Raw genomic sequence first — 25,411 nt, 5'->3', positions numbered from 1 at the left:
ACGAAACACCTCTAGTTCTTTGGTGCTTCATTCCCCCCACTATCGTGATCTCAATTCTACCTTACAAATCGGATTAGACCAGAGTATGCACACCACTACAGATAAGAGCCTGCAACACAGGGAATCCAGGATAGACAAACCCCTCAGGACCAACAAGGAGAGTAGAGAAACCAGGAGGATTAGGGGAGGGTAGGGGAAAAAAGGGGGAATTGATCACAAGGATCAATCTAGAACCCCCCTCCCAGGGGGATGAATAATGGAAAGGTGGGTGAGGGGCAACAAAGGATGATGTAAGATATGGGGAAAAAATCTACAACTTATCTAGAGTTTATGAGGGAGAGTGGGTAAGGGAGGGAGGGGGAAGAAATGGGGAGCTGATATCAGTGGCTGAAGTCGGAAGAGAATGCTTTGAAAATGATGATGGCGGCATATGTGCGAATGTGCTTGACACACTGGATGAATGATTGTGATAAGAGATATTCGAGCTCCCCAATGAAAGTATTAAAAAAAAAGGTCTCCTCTGCAGAATTGGGATCACATTATATGCTTTCTTATTTGAATGGGAAATTTATGTATTCAAATTACCCACCTTTTTTGTGTATAATGACCTTTGTTTCACAACTGTTTATCTACTTCCTTTCCTATAACACAAACAGTCCCATACTCAGATTTGTGTCTGTGCCACCTCTCCATGAACTGCCACAGCTCTAGAGGATGACTTTGGCGTGTCTGTAGAACACCAGGCTAAAAAAGCAGGGCCAGTGACTGTGATTTCCAATAAACTTTACACAGTGAATGCTTTGACCAGAATGAATTGTGTAATTTGATTAGGGACTTAAATATTTCCAAAGAGTCTTTTGAATTGCATTTTCTAGACTAAAGGAAAGAATGTAACAGCCTGGAGTGAAAATTATATTTTATTGAAGGAGAGAAAAGGATTTGCTGCCATTCTTCACTGCTGACAACAACATCGTGCTCTGCAATGACACCAGAAACCTTCCGAGGAAAATACAACCTGGTGAGGGCCGTCTTTTTATTGGTACTTCCAAATGTAGTTTGCAATGTGAAAGATGGTTGAATTCCAAATGGCCCCTCCACCAGGATGAAAGAATACTCAAACTCTATTTCTTTAGTCTTAGAAAATAGAAATGATCAAGAACATCAATGGTTGGTTTGAATAATCTTGAAATTAGTTCATTTTCTTCTTGGTCAACACAGTGACTTCACCAAGTATCCTTACATTGTATGCCTTTGTGATAGTAGAGCCAAACATGAACACTGAGCAAGAAAAGATGGGCCTCTGAGGGGATGTATGGTGGTTGGGAGACAAAATGTAATTAATGAGATAGAATTCATACTGCCACCACTGCATGTAAAGTTAGGATCAATGAGACAATTTGGAAAGGCTTTGAATAAAGATGGTTGATAAATTGAAGGTAGGAGTTTTTGATTTCCACAGATCAGACACCTTACAAATGACCCACATTTCATGGCATTAATGGATGAAATAGAATCCTGTGCTTGGTCTTCATTTGTTCATGTGGAAAACTTTCTTGGCAACAAGAAGGCAGACAAGTAACTACACACAGTTGGTGGAGGCCATGCTCTTTCATCTCCACAGGCCTGCCTGTAGCATGAGTATTAAAGTCCATCCTCTGCACAGTCGCTCAGATCCCTTTCCAGAGAACCTTGGCGACTGAAGCTAAGAACAAAGTGAAAGATTCTACCAACACATAAAACAATGGAAGCCAGATACCAAGGATGATGGGATGCACATATGATGGTAGACAATTAGTAGAATCTTATACACGATTGTCTTGGCAGATCCAACTCTTAGAAGTCTTACAAAAGGAGTTTCTTCTGTGTAGAATAACTGGAGAGTTTGTATCAGAATTGTGTGTTTTTGGTATGAAATAAATAGATTTTCATGTAGTGCCTTTTTCTTTTATTTTTAAAAACATGTCTCTTTCATCCTTAAAAGATATTGATTTAAACACTATATTAAAATTTGTGATTTTTTTATGGATGAGTGGAGATTTGCATCTCAAAAACTAGAGCTGATAGGGAAAATCTGGTGCTATTTTGGAGAACAGCAGCTTAAATATACCCAGAAACAAGACTAACATTCGAGGCACCAACATTTGTGTTGGCCAGCATAATAAATATTTAATATATGCCAACCAGCTTCCCTATATTTGCCATCCTTATAAAACTCCTGGAAAATATCAAACATACAATCACCCAGAGCCTCTCCTTGAACCAGCACCTCATCTATCGGTGGTGCTACTTTAGGCATTATCTTTGCTATTTCACATCAGGGATTAGTAAGAGCAGCAGATGTATCAACGTTTTGGGGTGTTGAAGTAGCATTATTAGTGCTGTTAAGACTAATCAGGTTGGAGAGCCAATTTAAGAAACCCATATTTATGGTTTATCTCTCTAGACGTATTCCTGGTACCAAAATGTGTTAGACAGGGTTCTCTAGAGAGACAAAACCAGATTGCTAGTAATTTTCTATGTATATTTATAAAGATAGATATATAACACAAGAAATTAACTGTTAAATTATATACAGATAGATAGATAATACAAGATATGAACAGTTAAATTATAAAGCAGTACAAATGGCTCAGTGCAACTCACTCCTGTGAGAGAGTTGTGAGATACTGGCAGTCCTTTAAGTCTTGAGGGCTGCCAGTTCCTCCGCTATAGAGAGAACTGGGCTATATATACCCAGGCAGCAAAGAGCAAGGCAGGTTACCAACTGTCGGTCCCCAGCTCCAGAGATGTATATTCCAATCATGTGGGTTTAAAGTGACACAGTCCACAGGCTAGGCATCCCACAGGTAGTGTACCCTTTAAATTGAGGCACAGAACAAGCAAGGTAGTCGCACGCTGGCCCGATGATTAAAGAGCGAGAGACAAGAAAGGCGAGGCTCACCGAGCCATTTATCTCTCCACCCTTCAATTAATCCCACTTGTGTTTATTGGCCAGGCTGGCACAATAAACTATTGCAATTATTATACATAGTCTGTTCTGTGAGAGGAGGATGCAGTTCCATATAGTAGATTAATAAAGGAGTAGATTATTCCTAATGAATATATTTGTTTTTAATGGCTGCTTTCACAATGTACCACAAATAGGCTGGCTTAAAACATATATTTATTTTGTCTTCCCAAATGAGGTCTGAAATCGGGGTGCCAGTAGGACCATGCTCCCTCGGAAGGCTGGGACATATCTACCCATGCTTTTTTCCTTCCTTTCAATGGTTGCTGACAGTCCTTGGTGTTCCTTGATTTATACACAAACCACTCCAATCTCTGCATCCATCGCCACAAAGCACTCTTTTTTTTTTTTGGTCTCTTCTTTCCTCTTTTATGTGAACATAAGTCACATTAGGGTTAGGGCTCACCCCATTCCAGTATGCCTTTACCTTAGCTAATTGTATCAGTGGAACCTCTACATGAATCAAGAGGCAGTTGTGTGAACATAACAAGGGAATACTGCATGGTCTAAAATCAGGAAAGGTGTGCGACAGGGTTAGATATTCTCACTACATTATTTGATCTGTATACAAAGCAAATAAACTGAGAAGTTGGTTTATAAGAAGAATGCAGTATCAGGATCAGATCAACCTGTGCTAGGCAGATAACACAACCTTGCTTGCTTAAAGTGAAGAAGACTTGAAGCACTTGCTGATGAAGATCAAGGACTGCAGCCTTCAGTATGGATTACAACTCAATGTACAAAAATAAACAAAAATCCTCACAACTGGATCAGTAGGTAACGTGATAAATGGAGAAATGATTAAAACTGTCAAGGTTTCATCATGCTTAGATCTACAATCAATGGTCATAGATGCAGCAGTCAATTGATCGAACAATGCACTGATTGGGTAAATCTGCTGTACATGCCTTCTTCAAAGTGTTGAAAAACAAAGGTGTTATGTTGATGACCCCGGTGTGCTTGACCCAAGCCTTGGTGTTTTCAGTGACCTCCTGTGCCTGTGAAAGCTGGACAATGAGTAAGGAAGGCTGATGAAGAATTGGTTTGTTTGAATGGTGGTGCTGAGGAAGACTATTAAAAGCACCAAGGACAGCCAAGAGAACAGACACATCTCTCTTGGAACAAATATAGACAGGCTGTTCCTTAGAGGCAAGGGTGGTGAGACTTCTTCTTACTTACTTTGGACACGTTGTAAGGAGAGACCAGTCCCCACAGAAGGACATCATGCTTGGTTAAAAAAGAGGAAGGCGCTGGACAAGATAGAGGGACACAGTGGCTGCAACATAAGAGCCCCGGTGAGGATGGCACAGGAACGGGCAGGGCTTCCTTCTCTTGTACCTGGCACCCAACAACAGCAGCAACAATTATATCAGCAAAGGTATTATTGCCAAATATGGTCACATTCATAAGTACCAGGGATTGAGATTGCAACACACTGTTTTAAGGAAACCATCCAACTCACCACATGAGACAATGTGAGTTTCCCTCGAAACTTAAATCTTAAATGACCATCAGCCACACAGGCTACTAGAATAAAAACACAGAGCACTAATTTTATTGCCCCAAAATACAAGCGCCTGCATAATTTTATAGATGTAACAAATTATCCTTTAAATCAATTAATAAATGTACTTGTTTTCTTTTAGGGAGTTAAAAAGCTACAGGGCAGCAAATATATTCTGCTCACCAGGATCCGAGGTTGTTTTGTGCAATTGTTAAGAGGAATTGCAGTTGATAAATTTATGGACTCCACATACCATAAGTTTCCTCTGGGTTTAAAATTTGGTCTATCAGTACATGATCAACAAAAAATAACGTCTTTCTCTAAACAGTTTTATGGATGCTGTTTAATATTCATGGAGGCAACAAACCTACGAGAGTGGTTCTTCACATTTGCATGGAGTTTTAAAAAGAGCCCTGGTGGCTATCAAAAGAGATAGTGTCTGGGGTCTTAAAGGCTTGAAGGTGAACAAGCTGCCATCTAGCTCAGAAGCAAAAAAGCCCACATGGAAGAAGCACACCGGCCAGTGCGATCACGAGGTGCCAAAGGGACCAGGTATAAGGCATCATGCAAAAAAAAAACAAACGATATATGTGTGTATATATGTATGTATGTATATATATATACCATATTGAATGAAGGGGGAAGTGCAGAGTGGAGACCCAGGGCCCAAGTGTCGGCCAATGGAGATCCCCTCATAGAGGGGTTTAGGAGAGGAGATGGGTCAATCAGGGTGTGAGGTAGTACGATGAAGAACACAGCTTTCCCCCAGATCCTGGATGCTTCCTCCCCCCAACTACCATGATCCGAATTCTACCTTGCAGGGCTGGATAGGACAGAGGCTGTACACTGGTGCATATGGGGGCTGGAGTCACAGGGAATCCAGGGTGGATGATACCTTCAGGACTAAGGGTGTGAGGGGCGATGCTGGGAGAGTGTAGGGTGAGTGGGTTGGAAAGGGGGAACTGATTACAAGGATCCACATGTGACCTCCTCCCTGGGAGATGGACGGCAGAGAAGGAGGGGAAGGGAGACTCCGGATAGGGCAAGATATGACAAAATAACGATGTATAAATTACCAAGGGCACATGAGGGAGGGGAGAGCGGAGAGGGAGGGGGAAAAAAAAGAGGACCTGATGCAAAGGGCTTAAGTGGAGAGCAAATGCTTTGAGAATGATTGGGGCAGGGAATGTATGGATGTGCTTTATACAATTGATGTATGTATATGTATGGATTGTGATAAGAGTTGTATGAGACCCTAATAAAATATAAAAAAAGAAAAGAGGAGAGAAAAAAAGAAAATGATTAGGGCAAAGAATGTACAGATGTGCTTTATACAATTGATGTATGTATATGTATGGACTGTGATAAGAGTTGTATGAGCCCCTAATACATTGTTTAAAAATAAATAAATAAAAAGAGCCCTGGTGGAGAAGCAGTGAGATAGTTAGCTTATTGTGCCAGCCTGGCCAATAGACCCAGGTGGGATTAATTGAAAGGCGGGGAGCCTCACCTTTCTTGTCTCTCATTCTTTGATCATCAGACCAGTGTGCAGCTGCCTTGCTTGTTCTGTGCCTCAATTTACAGGCTACACTACCTGTGGGACCCCTAGCCCATGAAATGTGTCGCTGTAAGTTAGGTCCCTTAAGACCACACGATTAGAATGTACATCTCTGGAGCTGGGGACTGATTGTTGGGGACCTGCCTTGCTGTTCGCTTCCTGTGCTGAGAGCCTAGCTCTCTCTACAGAGGACTACCTGGTGGCCCTCAAGACTTGAAGACTGCCAGGGTCTCACAATTCTCTCATGGGAGTGAGTTGCACTGAGCCATTTGTACTGATTTATAATTTAGCTGTTCATTTCTTGTATTATGTATCTATCTATATATAATTTAACAGTTCATTTCTTGTGTTATCTATCCTTATAAATATAAATATAATTACTAGTAATTTGGTTTTGTCTCTCTAGAGAACCCTGTCTAACACAAGCAGTGAACATACTCAGGGGCTAACTTCAAGTTTGGTGGTTTGAGTCTACCAGCCATTCTGATGGAGAGTCAGCAAGAAAGAGGAAGAGTCTCAGTGAGAGGGATCGACACTGTGGTTGTGACAATGGGCTGAAACCAAACAAGATTGTCAGGAGGACACAGGCCAGGCCAGTGTTTCATTATGTTGTACATAGAATTCTTGTGAATCGATCAAAAGCAATATCACCAAAAAACAACAACAGAGACACATTATAGGTAGAAAGGAAAGAATTTGATAAACAATATGCGTTGTAAGAAGGCAATAATGAAAGATGACTCATACTTTAATACAAATAGATTGTAATGCCTTTAAAACAGATTTTAGGCAGATGAGCAATTTTGATGAATGATGAAAATGATCTGGGTTTGAAACGTTCATTTTACACATGAATGAATGACATTTGCATAGTTAATAAGCACAAGTCAATATTTTTCTAGCATTCTCTACTTTCAGGCAAAATCCATCTGATGTTAGTAATGCTATTCCTTGTTCCGTCACCTCTTCTGAATCTGGCTTGATTTTCTGTCAGCTCCCTTTCAATGTACCACTGCATGTTTGAATGATCTTATTTTACTTGCATGTGATATTAATGATACTAATGATTTCCATATCCTGTTGGGTCACCTTTCTGTGGAATGGGCACACATAGGAATCTCTGCCAGGTGGTTGGTCATGTAATTGCCCTCCCACTTTCTTGGCATACACTAACGATTGCTTCCATCCATGCATTAGTTTGTTGAAGCATTTCCGTTGGTGTTTCATCAACTCCAGGATTCTTATTTTCACCGATGCTTTGGTGCAGCTTGGACTTCTGCTTTGAATAGGATCGCTTGTTTGTGTTCGCTACTTGTTGAAACGGTTGAGTATAGACCAGTCCTTTTAGTGACTCTGTATTCTTTCCATCATCTTTTGATGTCTTTCTGCATCTTTCAAGATATTGCCCATCGAATCCTTAAATATTACAACTCGAGGCTTAAATTTTTCTTCTTTTATTTCAGCCTGAGGTTGTTGAGTGTGTACTTCTGTTTGTTTTTCTAACTCCTGAGTAGTCTCTTACAATCCTTTTTCTTTTGTACGATAGACAGTAATGCTCTCACTTTTATTTTGATTTCAGTTATTTTCTTTTCCTCTCTCTTTCCCTTTGTCAGTCTATTTTTTAGAGAACATAAAAGTACATTTTAATATTTAAAAAGCATTTAAAATCTATAAAACTTTATGACAAAAATCTGCATTTGAGAAAGACCTGTATAAATAGCAGGACAGAATTGCCCTCATCACCCTTTTACTTTTTCTTGTCAGAAAAAAAGCACATCTCTATCCCTGGAGCCACAAATGATGTTAAAACAGGCATTTATAAAATGGCAAGGAGACCCCAGGGGAAATTCTGTTCATTTGTGCAATCACTTCTCTAGCCAAGAGCAAAGTGCACTGAACAGCTTTGAACTGTCGCCTGCCCTCTGCCGATCTCATTTTTCAAGGCGTGACTGCATTTCTTCTGGGACTGGGTGTGTAGCGCACTGACTGAACCTTCCTTGAGCTGCTTTCAGCGATTCTCCGGCCTTTCATGATGCACTCCTTCAACGGTCACTTCAACTTCAAATAAGTTCATCTCCTCCGTTGATCCCCTGGGATCATCCGAGATATGTAGGTGGGAGAGTTTTGTTCTTCGTTTCCCCTAATACGGAATTCGAGGCTCTCTTCTGTTTGGGGTGGTTCAACCACTGGAGGATGAGAAGGTCCTTCACTGGCAGCTGGCCTAGTACCAGTAGCCTTTGCTACCGAGCTCTCACTTCCGGTCTGTTAGTGATGGCCACAGTCTCATGGACCCGTTTTCACACCTCTCTTACAGCATTGTAGGACTTCTTAGGAAAAGCTGTCTATAAAGCGTGAAGGTTCTGTGGTGGTTCCTCTCCACTCCTTTGTAGATTTTCCAGCAATTCAATTGCTCTACAGATCTCCCTCTCCAGCCGCATAAGTTCCCATAGCACCACTGGCTTCTCCCTTTTCAAGCCACTCTATTTTTACTCACCTCATGTGCCTGTGATAGTCGGACATTGAAGAAAGAAGACCAAAAAAGAATCAATGCATTAAGAATTTGAAAGCACTATGGATTGCCACCAGAACCAACAAATCAAAGAATTAGAGATGGCTCCTTTTTTTTAATAAGTCATTTTATTGGGAGCTTGCACAACTCTTATCACAATCCACACATACATCTATTGTGTCAAGCACTTTCGTACATCCGTTTCCCTCATCATTCTCAATATATTTGCTTTCTACTTGAGCCTCTGGTATCTGCTTCTCATTTCCCCCCCTCCCTCACTGCTCCCCGACCCCCATGAACCCTTGGTAATTTATTATTTGTCACGTCTTACACCGTTTGATGTCTCCCTTCACCTACTTCTCCACTGTCCATCCCCCAGGGAGGAGGTTATATGTAGATCTTTGTAATCTGTTCCCCCTTTTTCCCTCACCTTCCCTCCACCCTTCCAGTATGGCTATTCTCAACACTGGTCCTGAGGGGTTCATCTGTCCTGGATTCCTTGTGTTTCCAGTTCTGTATCAGTGTACATCCTTCAGTCCAGCTGGATTTGTTCATCCTATCTGTATCGGTGTACATCATTCTGTCCAGCTGGATTTGTAAAGTAGAATTGGGATTATGATAGTGGTGGTAGGGGGAAGGGGGTGGAAGCATTTAAGAACTAGAGGAAAGTTGTATGTTTCATTGTTGCTACACTGCACCCTGACTGGCTTGTCACCTCCCTGCAACCCTTCTGTCAGAGGATGTCCAGTTGCCTACAGATGGGCTTTGGGTCCTCACTCGGCACTACTCATTCACAGTGATATGTTTTTTTGATACCTGATACCTGATCCCTTCAACACCTCATGATCACACAGGCTGGTGTGCTTCTTCCATGTGGGCTTTGTTGTTTCTCAGCTAGTGGCCTCTTGTTTAACTTCAAGCCTTTAAGAGCCCAGACTATATCTTTTGATGGCCAGGCACCATCAGCTTTCTTCACCACATTTGCTTATGCACTCGCTTTGTATAGACTGTTCTTAGAGGCAAGATGGAGAGACTGAGTCTCATATACTTTGGATATGGTATTAGGAGAGGTGAGTCCCTGGAAAAAAATAATATACTTGGTAAAGATAAGGGACCGTGAAAAAGAAGAAGGCCCTGGGTAAGATGAATTGACACAGTGGCTTCAACAATGGGCTCCAATGTCAGAACATTGCCAGGATGATGCAGGACCAGGAGGTGTTTCGTTGTGTTGTGTACAGGTTCACTATGATTCAGAACCAATTATATGGAACCTAAAAACAGCAACACCTCTAGATCTTTGCACATTTCATTATGATACTTTGCTTTGTTGCCTTGACCTGCCCTTTGGAATGTTCTGTTCAGTTATTTTTTTTTACTTTATCATTTCTTCCATTTGCCTTAGCTACTCTATGATTAGGTGCATGTTTCAGAGTTTCTTTGACTTATATTGTGTGATAATAGGTCCTATAGTTGAATACACCTCTTCCACTTTTATTATATCCAAGTTAATACTTTCCATATGTTTTAAAAAACAAAATTTAAAAATTATTTTCATTCTTAGGATAATGCTTTGATTTTCTCTTTAAAAGTTAAATATAAAATCATTTAAATATTTGATGACAGGGTCGGGCAGTGTTGCAACTCACCCTAAATCAGGAAGTTCAATTTGGCTCAGTTTAAAGTCTGATTTTCAGAAGGACTATGGGAAGTACTATGCTCTTGCCCTATAAGTTCTCTAACTTTTTAGATTATATGATTAGAGAGTAAAATATGCTGAGATGTCAGACTGTCAATGAATGCTTCCCTTAAATGTAATAGGAACTTTCTGACCAAATGCCAAGACTGTTTGACTTTCGTTTATTTGAACAGTACATTTGAAGTTATGCATTAAACATCATGCTGTATATATAAGTGTGGTGTCTAAGTAGGTGCAGAAGCATTTTAAAGGTCTAAGAGTTTAGGAAGTCAATCCTTTCTATATTAGAGAGCTCTTAGCCGAGGATTCTGAAGGATATAGATAGTTGAGAGAGAAGTGACAATAGAGGAAAATCCATAACTAATTGTGTCAGTCTGGGTAGACTAGAGAAACCAATATGGGGAGACTCATATGTATATAAGAAAGAGGTTTATATACAAGAGCAGTTGAACATTGAGAAGACATCCCAGTCCAGTCCAGATCAAGTCCATAAGTCCGATATTAGCCCATATGTCAGTCACCAATTTATGAAGTCCTCTTCAGACTCGCGAGACACATGCAATGATGCCGAATGCAGGAGGATCACAGACATCTGGGTGGGAAGTCTTGTAGATCCTGTGGTGTTGTAAGCATCTCAGCGCTGGCAGGGGTCTCCACATGCCTTCTCCAGGTCCAGGGTGCTGACTGCGGTAGGGTAAGTTCATGCGGCTTCTCCTCAGGGATGTCTCACAGGGAATCAGCCTTGTCAGTAGAGAGTCTCCAAAAGAGTGAGCAGAGAGAGAAGTGTCTCCCGCCTCCAAGGAGGAAAATTCAGGAGTTCCCAGAATCCTCAGGAGAAGGCCATGCCCACACAGAGGCCTCATTGGCTATGGCCCGATTAACAGACTAGACTCCACCCCTTCACTCTTAATTCGCTCAAGTCCCAAACTGATACCAGATTATGTAACTAACACACTGATTTTAGCTCGAAAATGACTATCCTAGTCACTAAGGATGTCCCATCAGTAATTTTGTCTGTCTTCCAGGCACATCCAAGGCACTCTACTTAAAGAAGGGCACATATTTGACTTGGCCACTAGACGGAGAGCAGAAGTGATGAGGGACTTCTCGAGGGAGAAGTTGTTAGACTGAACTGGGATCTTGTATGCACTTACCAATGCGCTACTGAGTGCGATATTCCCGGTGTTGGAGGCTTCATTAGCTACCCTGAAGGAGGATGGTATGGGTGTGTCAAATACACTATAATTTTGAATCATGTGACTTGGGGATTATATGTTACTGTAGTACAAACTAGTCGATCCTGGTTAACAAAAGAGGGTACTGTTACTTCACCTAGAAATAAAATTATGAAAGAGTCATGGCTTTCCAATTTGTAATTGTCATCATGTTATTGGAAACCCTGGAGTAGAATATTAAAATGTATGTACCAATCGCTCAAGCTACTGATGAAGAAATTAAAGAATTCTAACAACTTCTTCAGTCTGAAATTGATCAAACATGCAATCAAGATGGGTTGATAATGGTGTTTGGAATTTGCAAGTTGGAAACAAAGAGGAAGGATAAGTAGTTGGAAAATACAGCCATGAGGTAATTAAGCTATAGATTGCATAACAGGTTTTTGCAAGATCAACAATTTTTTCATTGCAGAATGGTGACATGGACCTCAGTGAAGGGAGTACAGGAATCGAACTGACTACAGCTGTGGCAGAGATGGTGGAGAAGCTCAACATCAGCAGATAAAACTAGAACAGGGTCCGACTGTGGAACAATTGTTCATATGCAAATTCAGGATGAAGCTGAAGAAAGTTAAAACAAACCCTTGGGAGCCAAAATACAATCTTCGGTATGTCCCACCTGCTCTGAAAGACCATCTCCAGAGCATATTTGACTCATTGAAAACTACTGATGGAAGACGTGGTGAGTTGTGGGATGATATAAAGACCATCACACGTGGAAAACGTCACAGGTCAAGAAGCCAGGAAAAAAGAAAGACAAGAGTGGATGTCAGAAGAGATTCTGAAACGTACAATTGCTCACAGACTAGCTAAAGTGAATGGAAAAATGATGAAGTAAAAGAGCTGAAAAGAAAATTTCAAAGGGCAGATCAAGAAGACAAAGTAGGGGGGAGGGGGGAGGGGAAAAGAGTGAAGAGGGGGAGGTGGCAGGGGAGGGGGTGGGGCCTGGAGTGGGCATCCAGCGGAGCTGGGGTCCCCGGGCTCCATCTGGAGGAAGCGAGACTGCTCCCACGGGCAGTTGGATGGACCCGACGGGCCGGCGGGCAGGCAGGCAGACTTGCCCTCCCCGTGACTGCGCTGCCTGTCCGCCCATCCTGCGGCCGCAGGTGCCCCTGGATGCGGCCGCTCTGCGCTCCCAGACCAGTGCAAGTGGCATTCTGAGAGGCCATCGCTTCCATTTCCTTTGTCATGCCTTCAATTGATTGACTCAAATGGGTATCTTCTCAAATCATCGGGACTTTGCAACAAGTTTACTGGAACGCTGTCTCGCCTAAAACAAATGGTCAGATGGCTCAAGCATTTTAAAGAAGGTCAAGATGACCTCCAAGCTGAGCCAAGAGAAGGAAGCACATCAACCTTGACAAATGACAACCCTGTGGCCCCAATCCAGGAGCTGGTGGAAGCCGACCAGAGAATGACCACGGAGGGGAGGGCTGCTAAGGCCTTATAGTCGATGGATAAAGTGGGGGACTGTGGAATAACTTCAAATACAGCTGCCAGAATCTCTCTGGTCCCGAGGGAGGAAACCGCAGCCAAAATGTGAACAAGAACGCCAACAGATGCGTGTGTGTCACAGAGAAGACCAGCAGCAAAGCAGTCCCTGAGGAGAAAACATTGCCCTGCAGCTGGGATTCAGCCCTGCAAAGAATTCTTCAAGGAGAAACTAAAATTGTGCCACAGAAATCCCGCCGATTGTCGACATAAGCATTGGAAAGGACAAGGATTCAAGTGTAACCACCCCAGGCACCAGACTTGCAAGAAGGGACTTCTATTCTAGACACGCTCCTGGGGTGGGAATAAGAAGCATTCCTGTTCTACCGAGACTCAGAGCTCATCAGTGACTGACCAAAAGTTGGGTAGAACTCAAAGTGGGCACGGTGCTCTGTGCTTGATGTGGACAGTGTTTCCAGCAGGACAGCAGGAGGCCACTCTCTGAGACAGAGGCTGCTGGGCCCTGCTGGGTTGTGTTTTCCCATCAGAACGTACAGCAAGCGGTCCAAACCCCGGTTTTCACACAAAAGAAAAATACATCTTTCAGAATTAATGCTGGAGAAATGCCTTTTCCCGGCTGGCTCAGATTTAGCTCCACAATGGCATTTGAGTAAGCAGCATGAGGTGGTGGTCAGCCCACAGTCAACGTTTTTCAATACACTTGATCCATCTTTGCTTTCCACAGAGGACGAAGAAGAGAGGCTTAGAGCGAGAAGATGGCTCAGTATTGAAGAGGGGGGTCGATCTCCCCTCCCAATGCACAAATACATACATTTGAAGCTACTGCACAGGTTATTCCGTTTTATAAACTGGGACCAAACTTAGCTCCTGGAATGACTGGCATCAGGGGGGACAGTTCTGCAGTTCCACACCTAGCGGTGACTCCGAGGAGCCAGCACCATGCTGCGCTTGCAGTCCCATGGCCGGTGTCTGGGACGGCCATGCCCACGTTAGCAGAGAGGGAGATGGGGCAGTGCACACGCAGATGGATTACATCCACTGCCTCGAGCCAGGCGTACTTCCGATGAACACAACAGTGGAACCCAACTTCAGCTGCGATGCCCACGGCCCGGTGTGTTCTGGTCCTCCACTGTTAGGCGGCTGTTGGAACATTATAAAGATCCAGTTCTTGCATGTTTTTGGAATCCTTGCTGACTCCCTACATGGGACTTTTCCCTTTAGCCAGCAATATACCTGCCGTCCGTGCTGTCCTCCGCGGAGGCATGACATAGGATGGCATCGGTGGGCTCCCTTCGCTGTCCATGTTGCAGCATGTTTTGAAAGTGAATCGCTATAAACAGAAAGTTGGGGGTTGCTGCTTAGAGCGAGAACCAGTCAAGGCGAAGTAAGCTTGCCTGCCCTAGTTGTACATCCGTGTGCATCAGCAGGACAGCTGGAGCGAGCACAGCGTCGTTAGGTGTGAGCGGGCCTGCTCAGAACTGAGTGTAAGCCCAGTGCTGTTCTATCCGTCAGGTGCACCCTGCTGGGTGACTCCCATGCTCTGGCGCCTATGGAAACAACAGGCAGGGCGTGACAGGTGTGCGGCCAGGCCCACAGAAACATTTTACCGATTTAGCGAAAGGTTTAGTTTCTAATGGCTACATCATAATTGAGTGAAACACCTCTGGGAATTGGCTGTGAAGAATTCTATTTCTTACTGAAGAACAAATGATTAATATTGGATGGTATTTCAACCTTGTGACTAATGTTTGAAATTATTATTTTTTCTAAGAATTTTTCTGTAATTGTCCCAAAGCAGTGATGTTTGTAGTTACTGTCCATCAAGTTTTGGAAGTCCAAAAATATAAAGGCTGCCTTCCTTTTGGGGCGGGGGAGGGGAGCATTTTTCTCACGTAGGTGTTGACATAGCTTACAGTCCGTCTCCTTTTGTCTTCTGCAAAAGCTACTGTTAAATAAACCAGGTTTTCTAACTAGTAGTCCTTAAAATTTCAGACTTATTACAGTTAGGATTATAATTTTATTTAAAGGCCCTAAATATTAATGTTTTAAATGAGTGCTTGCCCTTGTAGCAGGCATCCTTTGGAGTAGCTACTGTGTGTAGTCCTGTGTGTGAGTCTGTCAGTTGACATCTGTGCGTCTGACACAGTGAAGCTGGTCGTTACCTCTGCCCGCCCGGTGTCCGTGAACCACAGTGAGACGAGACGGGGTCCAGACGAGTCAGATGATCGCTCGCTGCAGTGGTCTGTGATGTCGAGGTAATTGTTGGACTCTCTCTCATTCATTATTCGGACGGCTGCATTTGTCCCTCTGTTGTAAACTCTCCTAGTTGAATTGCTTAAATATAATTTCTAGAATTTCCGTGCAGTTCATTTTTAATGGAAAATCTGGAAACGAAGTTACAGATTTAAAAGGCATTGTATAACTGTGGTGTCTGTAAATGACTCTACTTAGCACCTTTGTGTCACTTAGAAGCGTATGCAATAGGACTCGTGAGCGCTTTTGGAAGTAATATCAAATTATTGTGTTTGCTTCTTAGCATTGAACTGACTTTGCAGTTCTGTCCGAGCAACTTTGCACTCCAGCAGTGGCCCTCCATCCATCCCTGTGTCTCTTTGTCCGTGTGCTCTGTACCACTGGTGAGCTGTCTAACCTGCTGCTGCAGAAGGTTACTTTACACCCCCTCCCTTGGGTATCTGCCAAGGTGACATGAAAGACAAGCTCTATTGGTATGCAACACTGCCCCTTGACTGCTAGTGTATGTTTCTGCTTCTGTGCCTTGTCATGGCTGCTTTTCTGTGCTAATAAAGTATGTTTGGTGTATTTGTAAAAAAAAAGACAAAGTATTATTAGGACATATGCAGACTTGGAGTTAGAAAGTCAAAGAGGAAGAACTTGTTCAGTTTCAAGAATTTAAGCAAACATTTAAGCCTTGAGTTGCAATATTGAAGGCTCTATTGGAAAAGTTGGACATGGAATAAGACTACAAAATAATTGATGCCTTTAAATTATGGTGTTGGTGAAGAATGTTGTCATAAATAAAATACTTTCGGAATTAATTTCTGATGTTTAGTTTCTAATATCGAATATTTCCTAGAACACTGTCTTAAAAAATCATTTTATTGGGGGCTCATACAGCTCTTATCACAATCCATAGATATATCCATTGTGTCAAGCACATTTGTGCATATGCTGCTATCATCATTTTCAAAACATTTTCTTTCTGCTTGAGCCCTTGATATCAGCTCCTCATTTCCCCCTCCCTTTCCCACCCCCTCCCTCATGAACCCTTGATAATTTATAAATTATTTTTTCATGTCTTACACTGACTCATGTCTCCCTTTACCCATTTTTCTGTTGTCTGTTCCTCTGGGAGGTGGTTATATGAGCACCCCTACCTCACCCCACGCACAAGAACAAACTCAAGGTGGATCACAGACCTAGAAGTAAAACCCAAAACCATCAGGGCCATCAACGACGGAATTGAGACAAACTTAAAACCTCAGCTCAGGAAATACATATGCTAATTGCAATAGGGAAGGGCACACACAGATGAAACAGAAATTGACAATTGGAATATATTAAGGATAAAACACATGTGTGCATTGAAAGACTTCACCAAGAGAGTAACCAGAGAACCTACAGACTGGCAGAGGATTTTTAGCAATGACATAACACTAAATCTACAATACCTTCCTAATCTGAAAAAAGAAGAAACAATTAACCCCGTGAGGATGAGGGGAAAAGACCTGAACAGAAGTTTCACTAGGGAGGAGACCCAACTGGCCAATAAACATGTGAGAAAATGCTCCTGCTCATTAGCCATAAGAGAAAATAAAATTAAAACAACCATGAGATACCATCTAGTAAACTTGAGGATAGCCTAAATCAGAAAATCAGAGAACAACAAATGCTGGAGGGGATGTGGTGAGATAGGAACTCTCCTCCACTGCTGGTGGTCATGTAGATACGTACAGCCTCTGTGGAAAGCCATCTGGTGATATTTAAAGCAAATGGAAATTGAGTTACCTTACGACTCAGCAATCCTCCTACTGGACACATACCCAGAAGAGGTAAGAAATAGACCATGCCCAGTCATCTGTGCTCCAATGTTTATTGCAGTGCAATTCATAATTGCTAAGCATTGGAAATAAATTTCCATTGATAGATGAGCGGATTAGAAAACTCTGGCACATACACACAATGGAGTACTAGGCATCCCCCAAAAGCACTGATGATCACATGAAGCACATTGTCTCATGGGAGGAGTTGGAGGAAATTAAGCTAAGTGAAGTTAGCCAATCACAGAAGGACAAGTCCAACATGAATCCACTGAGTAAGTATAATCAGCAGAGTAGGTACAGAAGAAAAGCTACTTATCTAACACTATACTGGTTGAGGTACAGACAATCGGGCAGGGGACAGGCCAAACCAAGGATATATATGTAAAGATTTACAGTTTCAGAAATCCACAAGGGCAGTTCTGCTCTGTCCTAGAGGGTAACTGTGAATCAAAATTGACTTGATGGCAATTTTAAAAACGTGGGTTGTTTTCTTTTTCATTTGAGCCTAGGTCCTGATTTGTAGCCTTGTCTGTGACCTTTAGCAAGTCATTTAAGCTTGCTGCTGAAAACTCAGTCTCTCTTTCTTTTGGGTTCGAGTTCTCTGTGCTTTCCTGCCCTTCGGTGATTTCCCAGTGTTAGTCAGCTCTGCTTGGCTCTGGCCTTATAGCCACAGCGACATTTTAGACGTGCAACATCTAGTAATTGGTGATTTGATAGAGGGAGCATGTTTGCATGGGTTGGAGGGGTTCTTGTCCATCTCTATTTCCCTGTCAAGGAAAATGAAAAATATTTCCACCGGCAGGACTCAACACTATGGAAGATGCCTTGGAAAGAGGTATTGGGGAGCTCTGAAAAAACATTCTAATTTCCATCTTGTTTTCAGTTTAAACATCTCAAAGTCTCAAGGGTGTCAGCTATTTGTCTGGCACCCTGACTACCAGAAAGGCATTTGGGAAGGCATTTTGCAGTCTTCAGCTCGATGTCTGCAAGTGTGTATTAAAGAACATGCTAATTGAACCACAGTGGAACCCCGTGACGGCCACACCAGTACTCGACAGTCAGATTTCTACACAAAATGCCAAGAAAACTTTGCATCCGAGATTGAACAAAACATCAGGTCCAACTCGATGCACATGATTTTTGTAAACAAAAGCAGTTCGTGTTTTGGTCACTTGACGTTAGTTGGCGTTGTTAGTACGCTGTGTGTAAACGTTTTGTGGCTGCGTTCCAAGTGTTTTGCTATAATTTTCTTAGTTTTTGTGTTTTTTTTGGTACTGTTTTTAGATAAAAAATATGGATCCTAAGAGTTTTGTGAAAAGAAGCATCATATCATGATAAGGAACTGGTTAACCATGTTATCGGTATTGTTGATGATAATTTAGTAAACCATTTTAGAAAACTGTTAAGGAAATGCCAACATCAGACCACATTAGACAGATTTTTTTTTTTAGAAAAAGCCAGCCAGGTCCTAGTGAAAAAAGGCAAAGAAGGGGAAAAACTCCTGAAAAGCAGCTACCAGTTGATTTTATGAAAGGGATTCTCCTTTCAAACAGTGTCTCTCTCTCCACATTTCCTCTCCACAACCGTGTCCACAGATCCAGATTCTCATCAGTCTCAAGGTATGGGCCATGTTGTAGTTAAGAACTTTTTAAATGTTGTATTTCTTATTTAAATTATTTAATGCTGAACTTATTTACTTTGAAATTTCTATGTAATGTTTTGTATGAAAAGGCAAGGCTAGGGTAAAAACTTGGTGGTCCAGAACAGATTAATCTGTTTCCAGTTATTTCTTATGGGAAAAATGGATTCGGAACTTGACTGCATCGCATCTTGAAGCTCCTTCCAGAACGGATTAGTGACAATGTCTGGTGTTCTACTGTATTGTTAACATTTTTTTTGTGAAAATAAGTTTAATGAAGCCGCCTCCTGTCCCCAATGATCATTTCACTGTTTAGATACGTGGGGAACTCTGAGGACCTTTAATAACCTTCACTCCTTGCTGATGCCTGTGCTTATAATTTGGTACCAGTGAAATGCATCACTAGAGAACCGGCAGCAAAGCCATGAAACCTTTGATTTACAGCACTGGGACTATTTGCAGTGAAATTGCTTTCCCTTTGTGGCTTGGCATCGGTAAAGAGACTACACCATTGGTAGGAAGAAGATTGGAGCTTTGTAGTTTCCAAGGTAGATCAATGTTCATTTATTAATAATAGCTCATTATGTGGTACTTAAGTGGAAGGTAAATAATTCCTTTTGTATCATGGGTATTTCTGGGCAGTTTTAAGTGCTTTGGTTAAGTGCTCTCCCGTTTATTTAGAGACGAGGAAAGGAGCTGCTGCAGGATGCTTATTTTAAGAGCTGGATATAGATGGTTGCTCCCGTGTTGCTTTTTTTTGGTTGTATGCTGTGCAAAACGTTAAGGATAAATGCAATTGTTTCCTCTTTCCTTATCTGTGAAGTATCAATGTGACATTTTTCTTGAAAATCTATTTTTTTCTTTTTGTAAACTTTCTATTGTGATTGGGTGAAGGTTTATAAGAAAAATTATCTTCCCACTCGACAATTCACACATCCCTTTTGTTTCATGGCATTGGGTACCATCTCTACAATGAAACTACACTCATCCCGCTTTCTTTCTGCGATTTTCATTAGTATTTGTCCTCTTCTGTTGCATCTTGCCTTTAGAACTCTGGGACAGAGGGACAAATATTTCCCTTTGGGTCTAGCATGATTGATTGTGCTAAGGAGTGTGCACCTCCTAGGTATTAGTGTTCAGTCAAGCCCTGTCATTTGCCTACAAGTGGAGGCACAGAATGAATTCACTTCCAGCCTTGAAGGAGGACTAAGGACCATAGTCTTGAGACTTCCACTGATCTCTCTCAGAACAATATTTTTGGCTCTTTTTTCAAAAATGAATTTGGGTTTTGAACCACACTTCAATCTCTCCAGACGTTCCGTTGTGATCCGTTTCAGAACTATTGGTAGTGGTAGCCTGGCGTCCTCTAGTGCTGTGTCAGGCTCCTGGAAGCTGAGGGTCTTTCCATCCGTTTGTCCTTTGGTTTGATTGTTCCCATGTGTCTAATTTTCTTCACTTTTCTTTGCTCAGGGTCGGGAGACACCAAGAGTGGCCCATTAGAATGCCACTCTTAAGCTTTTAAGATCCTAGTCACTGATCACCAAAGGATGATATAGAATATTTTCTTTATGAACTACGTTGTGCTAATTGATTATGATATCTCCTGAGACTATAGTCCCGAGGCTCTAGGTCCAGTGAGACTCATTCCTTCCAGGGATTGGTTAGATCTAAATGTTTTTATAATTTTACACCCTGTAGATGGTACTATGTTTATGGCTATATTTATAGCATATATGTAGCATTATATTTATAGCAGTATATATATAAATAGAAATAGCCTATGTCAAACCTATATGTATTCGTGAATGTAGGCCCATAAGCCTGTCTACACTTGTTCTGCATCACGTTTATCTTTGTATCCACTCATAGGCTATTGTCATTCCTGTTACAGGATTTGGGATGTCGTTGTATTTAGCTCTGTTGCTTTCACTCTGTGTTCATCCTAGTTTCTTTGACCTGGTGATTTTGTGTTAGCGTCTCTCTCATCATCTACTGACTTTCTTTTCACCCAGGTTAATGCATGTCTACCATCAAATAATGTTTCTGTCTGAGTGAAAACCTTTTCTTAACGCTTTGTCACAGAGGTCTCATACAATTTGTCCTTTTATGATTAACTAACTTCACGCAGCCTAATGTTAGCCAGGTTCAACCACATGATGAAGTATTTCATGGGTTTATCGTTATCCTTTAATGCTGTACTTTATACACGCGCTATAATTACCTATTCATCCGTCGGTGGGTAGGTGGTTTCTACCTTATTGCTGTTGTGCGCAGCACTGTGGTGAACATGAGTGTGCAGGTATCTCTGTGTCATGTGATCATTTCTCTTGGATAGGTACTAGGAGTAGGCTTGCTAGGCCTACTTTTATTTCTGTTTCCAATGCTTCCAGGAGGTTTCATACCATTTTCCACACCAGGTGTACATTTTACAGTCTCGCCAACAGGGTCTGAGTGTGCCAGTCTCTCCTTATCCTTGACAGAATCTATTGTTTTCTGTTTATTTGAACTCTCATTAATGTTGGGCTGAAATTACACTACTTTTTGTTTTGACCTGCATCTGTCTAAGAGCTAATGACCATGAGCATTTCTTCATGTGTTTGTTGGCTGCCTTTTACGTCTTTTTCGGTGATATGTTCATTCATGTCCTTTGCTCACTAAAAATTTGTGTTATTTATTTTTCTTATTGAGGTGTTGATATTTTCTATAAATTTTAGGGATCAGTCCATTGTTCTACATGCTATTACCAAAAATTTCCACTGGTTTGTAGATTTTTAACTCTTTTTGTGAAATCTTTTGATGTACATAAATGTTTAATTATTAAGGGATCTCAGGCAGCTAGTTTGTTGATGCTGTTTGTACATTTTTGTGATGTTTAATAGTAAAGTTATATCATGTAGTAGGGTACCTCAGTTTGCCCCTATTTTTATTTGATCAAACATTTAGGTATTTGTATATGCATTATCTATGTTTTGTATATGTGTGAAATCTGGATCCCCTTTCACTTTCTGTAAAGAGATACCCAGTTTTGTCAGCTCCACTTTTTCAAGAGTCTATCATCAGCTGTTTATAGGTGATAGCTTTATTTTGCATTCCCATTTCTTTTCCATTGCTGTGTGCATCTGTTGCCCCAATGTCGGACTGTTCTGGCTACTTTGTAGTAGTGTGTGCAGGCAAGGGTTTGCGCTTGGGAAGTGAGAGGCCTGGGACTTCATTGCTCTTCTTTTGTGGTTCTTTGCTTATCCTGGGTCTCTTTTTTTCCCATAGAAGGTTGGTGATTATTTTTGCTATCTCATTAAAGAATCATGATTGACTCTAGGTTGGGATTGCATTTTATCTGTAAATTGATCTGGATAGTATTGACATTTTATAAATCATTTTATTGGGGGCTCTTGCCCCCAATCCATACATCAGTTGTATCAAGCACATTGTACATATTATGCCATCATCATTTTCAAAACATTGCCTTTCTATTTGAGCCCTTGGTAGCAGTTCCTCTTTTTTCCTTCCACCCTCATGACTCCTTGATAAAATAGAAATTATTATTTTCATAACTTACACTGTCTACTGTCTCCCTTCACCCCATGTTTCTGTTGTCCATCCCCCTAGGGATGGGTGGTGTCATACATTGATCACTGCGATCAGTTCCGCTTTTCTCCCCCCATCTTCCTCCTATCCTCATGGTATTGATACTCTGTGTTAGTCTGGTCGATTAGAGAAACAAATTCATAGATACTCATGTGTATAAGAAAGAGCTTTATATACAAGATAAATAGATTATTATTATTTTTGTGTGTGTTAAGATCACGTTATTGAATAGTGGCTTTGGGGGATTGGATGCAATGAGGTCCGATGACAGCAGTCTGACTGAATCTCACAGCTGCCGAAAGCAAGAGAATTGAATATTAAGAAAACATCCCAGCCACTCCAGATCAAGTTCATAAGTCCAATTTTATGTCTGATATTAATCTATAAATTCCTCTTCAGAGTCACAAAATACATGCAATGACACTGATGCAGGAAGATCACAGGCCAGTGGGTCAAAAGTCTTGTGGATCCAGTGGCGGTGTAAGCATTTCAACGCTGCCATGGGTCTTAACATGGCTCCTCCAGTTCCAGGGCTCTAGTGTAGCTCCATGTGTCTTGTCATCAGGAATACCAAGCTGAGAGTCTGTCTGTATCTGGCCTCCAGTCAGCTATTTATCTCCATAGCACCTCCAAATGAGGTTATCAAGCTGTGACCCACATACTTCCATTATTGTACCTGAGGGGATTATCTGCCCTGGATTCCGTGTGTTAAGAGCTCTTATCTTTACTAGTATACATACTCTAGTCCAGCTGGATTTTTAAGTTAGAACTGGTGTCATTTCTGCAGCCATACCACTCTGAATGCGCCTGATCTTGTCTGATTGCGAAAGCTAAGCAGGGTTGGGCCTGGAGAGTTCTTGGATGGGAGAACTGGGGTCATGATAGTGGGGGGGGGGGAGGAAACATTATAAAACTATAGGAATGTTGTGTGTTTCGTTGGTGATTTACTGCACCCTGACTGGCTCATCCTTTCCTTGTGACCCTTCTGTGAGGAAATGTCCAATGTTAAGTATTAAGATAGCAGATGGACCTTGAGCCTCTACTCAAAGCCTCCCTCAACACAAGAACACTTTGTTCTAAATAATCTGCCATTCTGTGATGCTCACCTTCCCGACACAATTACTGTAGTAAAAATGGGTACATGAGCAAATGTGGTGATGAAAGCTGATGGTGCCCAGCTCTTAGAAGATAAAGCATCTGGGGTCTTAAAGGCTTGAAGTTACAATTGACTATCTAGCAGGAAGCAACAAAGCCCAAATGGAAGAAGCACACCAGCCTGTGTGATCATGAGGTGTTGATTGGATCAGGTATCAGGCATCAGAAGACCCAAAACAAAATAGCCATATCGATGTGAAAGAGGGGAGTCAGAGGGGAGACCCAAAGTCCATCAGTATTGACATTTTAACAATGTTAACTCTGCCATGAGCATGGCACACTCTACCATTTTTGTGGTTAGCTTTGGGTTTCTTGTAGTAGTAGTGCTTTGTCAAATGTCTTTTCTACATTAATTTGTATCATGACTATTACCCCTTTTTCTATTACACTGATTGTTTTCCTAGAGCTGAATCATCTTTACATACTTAGTTTAAATCGCACTTGGTCACAATGTATGGATTACAACTAAATGTAAAGAAAAACAAAATCCTCACAACTGGTCCATTAAGTAACATTACAATAAATGGAGAAAAGATTGAAATATTGTAGGATTCTATTGGCTAGGATTTTTTTGGGGATTTTTACATTTATATTCATGAGTGATATTGGTCTATAGCAGTGGTTCTCAACCTTCCTCATGCTGCGACCCTTTAATACAGTTCCTCATGTGGTGGTGACCCCCAACCATAAAATCACTTTCATTGCTACTTCATAACTGTTATTTTGCTACTGTTATGAATTGGGTGACCCCTGTGAAAGGGTTGTTTGACCCCCATAGGGGTCACGACCCACAGGTTGAGAACCACTGGCCTGTAGTATTTTACTTTAGCTTCACCGGTTGCTTTTGAAATGTTCTTTTTTTAAAAAAAAAAAAGTTTTATTAGCACTTCATCCACATGTCACAGAATTCAATAATTATCACCGCATTTCAAGTCTAGAGTATTTTCTTCTTCCTTGTACTCATTGTTATTCATGTAAGTATTTTTTCCTAATTGTGAGAAAAATATGCACAATAAAACACTCTACACCACTTCTCGGCCTTTTGCTAAGATCAAGTGTAAAACACTCTCTAATCCCACAACTTCTACATGCACAATTTGGTGCCATTCATTATACTGTTGTTATGCAGCCATTATTGATACCCTTTTCCAAATTATTCCATCACCATTAACAAAAACTCCATGTCCCCTTTTCTATTTGCTCTTTGACATCATCATTTCTTCCATTTGCTTCAGCTATTCTATGATTAAAAAGCAAGTTCCAGAGTCTCTTCTGACATCCACTTCAATCTCTTCTTTCTTTCCTATCTTTTTAATGATTGTAGCAGTTAAGAGCTTTTATGTCACTAGACGTTCCTGGCTAGGGGTGGAATCAGAATTGTCAACCAGGTCACAGCCTGATGGGGCTTCCTTATGGGTGTGGCCTTCTCATAAGGACTCTGTTCCTTCACCTTGCTGCTTACTGGCCACCTTGAGAGCTGCCACAGCCCTGCTATGTTTCCATTGACCTTGGATCCACACAACTCTGCATCTACCAGCCTGAGATCTTCCTGCTCTCTGCGTCATTCCACATAGCTGCATGAGTCTGAAGAGGGCCTTATGAACTAGTATTGAGTTTATAGACTTGATTAGATTGGGTTGTGATGCTTTCTTGATATATAATTACTACTTGATATAAAGCTCTTTCTTAAATGTATATGAGTTTCACTGGATTTGTTTCTCTAGTCAACCCAATCAACAATGACTTTTTGCTTTCTTCTTGTATGATATTCTTAATGTCACCCCACAGCTCATGAGGTCTTCTGTCATTAGTGCTCACTGTGTCAAATCTGTTTTTGAGATATTCTTGAAATTCAGGTGGTGAGATAGTGGTGGCGAGATAGTTAAGGATTATTGTGTCAACCTGGCTGATAAACACATGTGGGATTAATTGAAGGGCAGAGAGATAAATGGCTCCGTGAGCCTTGCCTTTCTAGTTTAGTTCTCTTGTCTCTTGCTCTCTGATGGTTGG

General features: G+C 41.5%; 1 pseudogene; it reads left to right on the top strand.

The window, feature by feature from the left end:
• The first annotated feature begins 11,856 nt into the window (after positions 1-11,856).
• On the top strand, positions 11,857-14,232 carry LOC142455504 (suppressor of cytokine signaling 5-like; annotated as a pseudogene).
• The last annotated feature ends 11,179 nt before the right edge of the window (positions 14,233-25,411 follow it).

Source organism: Tenrec ecaudatus, chromosome 8 (genome assembly GCF_050624435.1).
Source record: "Tenrec ecaudatus isolate mTenEca1 chromosome 8, mTenEca1.hap1, whole genome shotgun sequence".
Classification (NCBI taxonomy): domain Eukaryota; kingdom Metazoa; phylum Chordata; class Mammalia; order Afrosoricida; family Tenrecidae; genus Tenrec; species Tenrec ecaudatus.
Note: the sequence above shows the minus strand (reverse complement) of the source record. Positions and strands in the feature narration are given on the sequence as shown.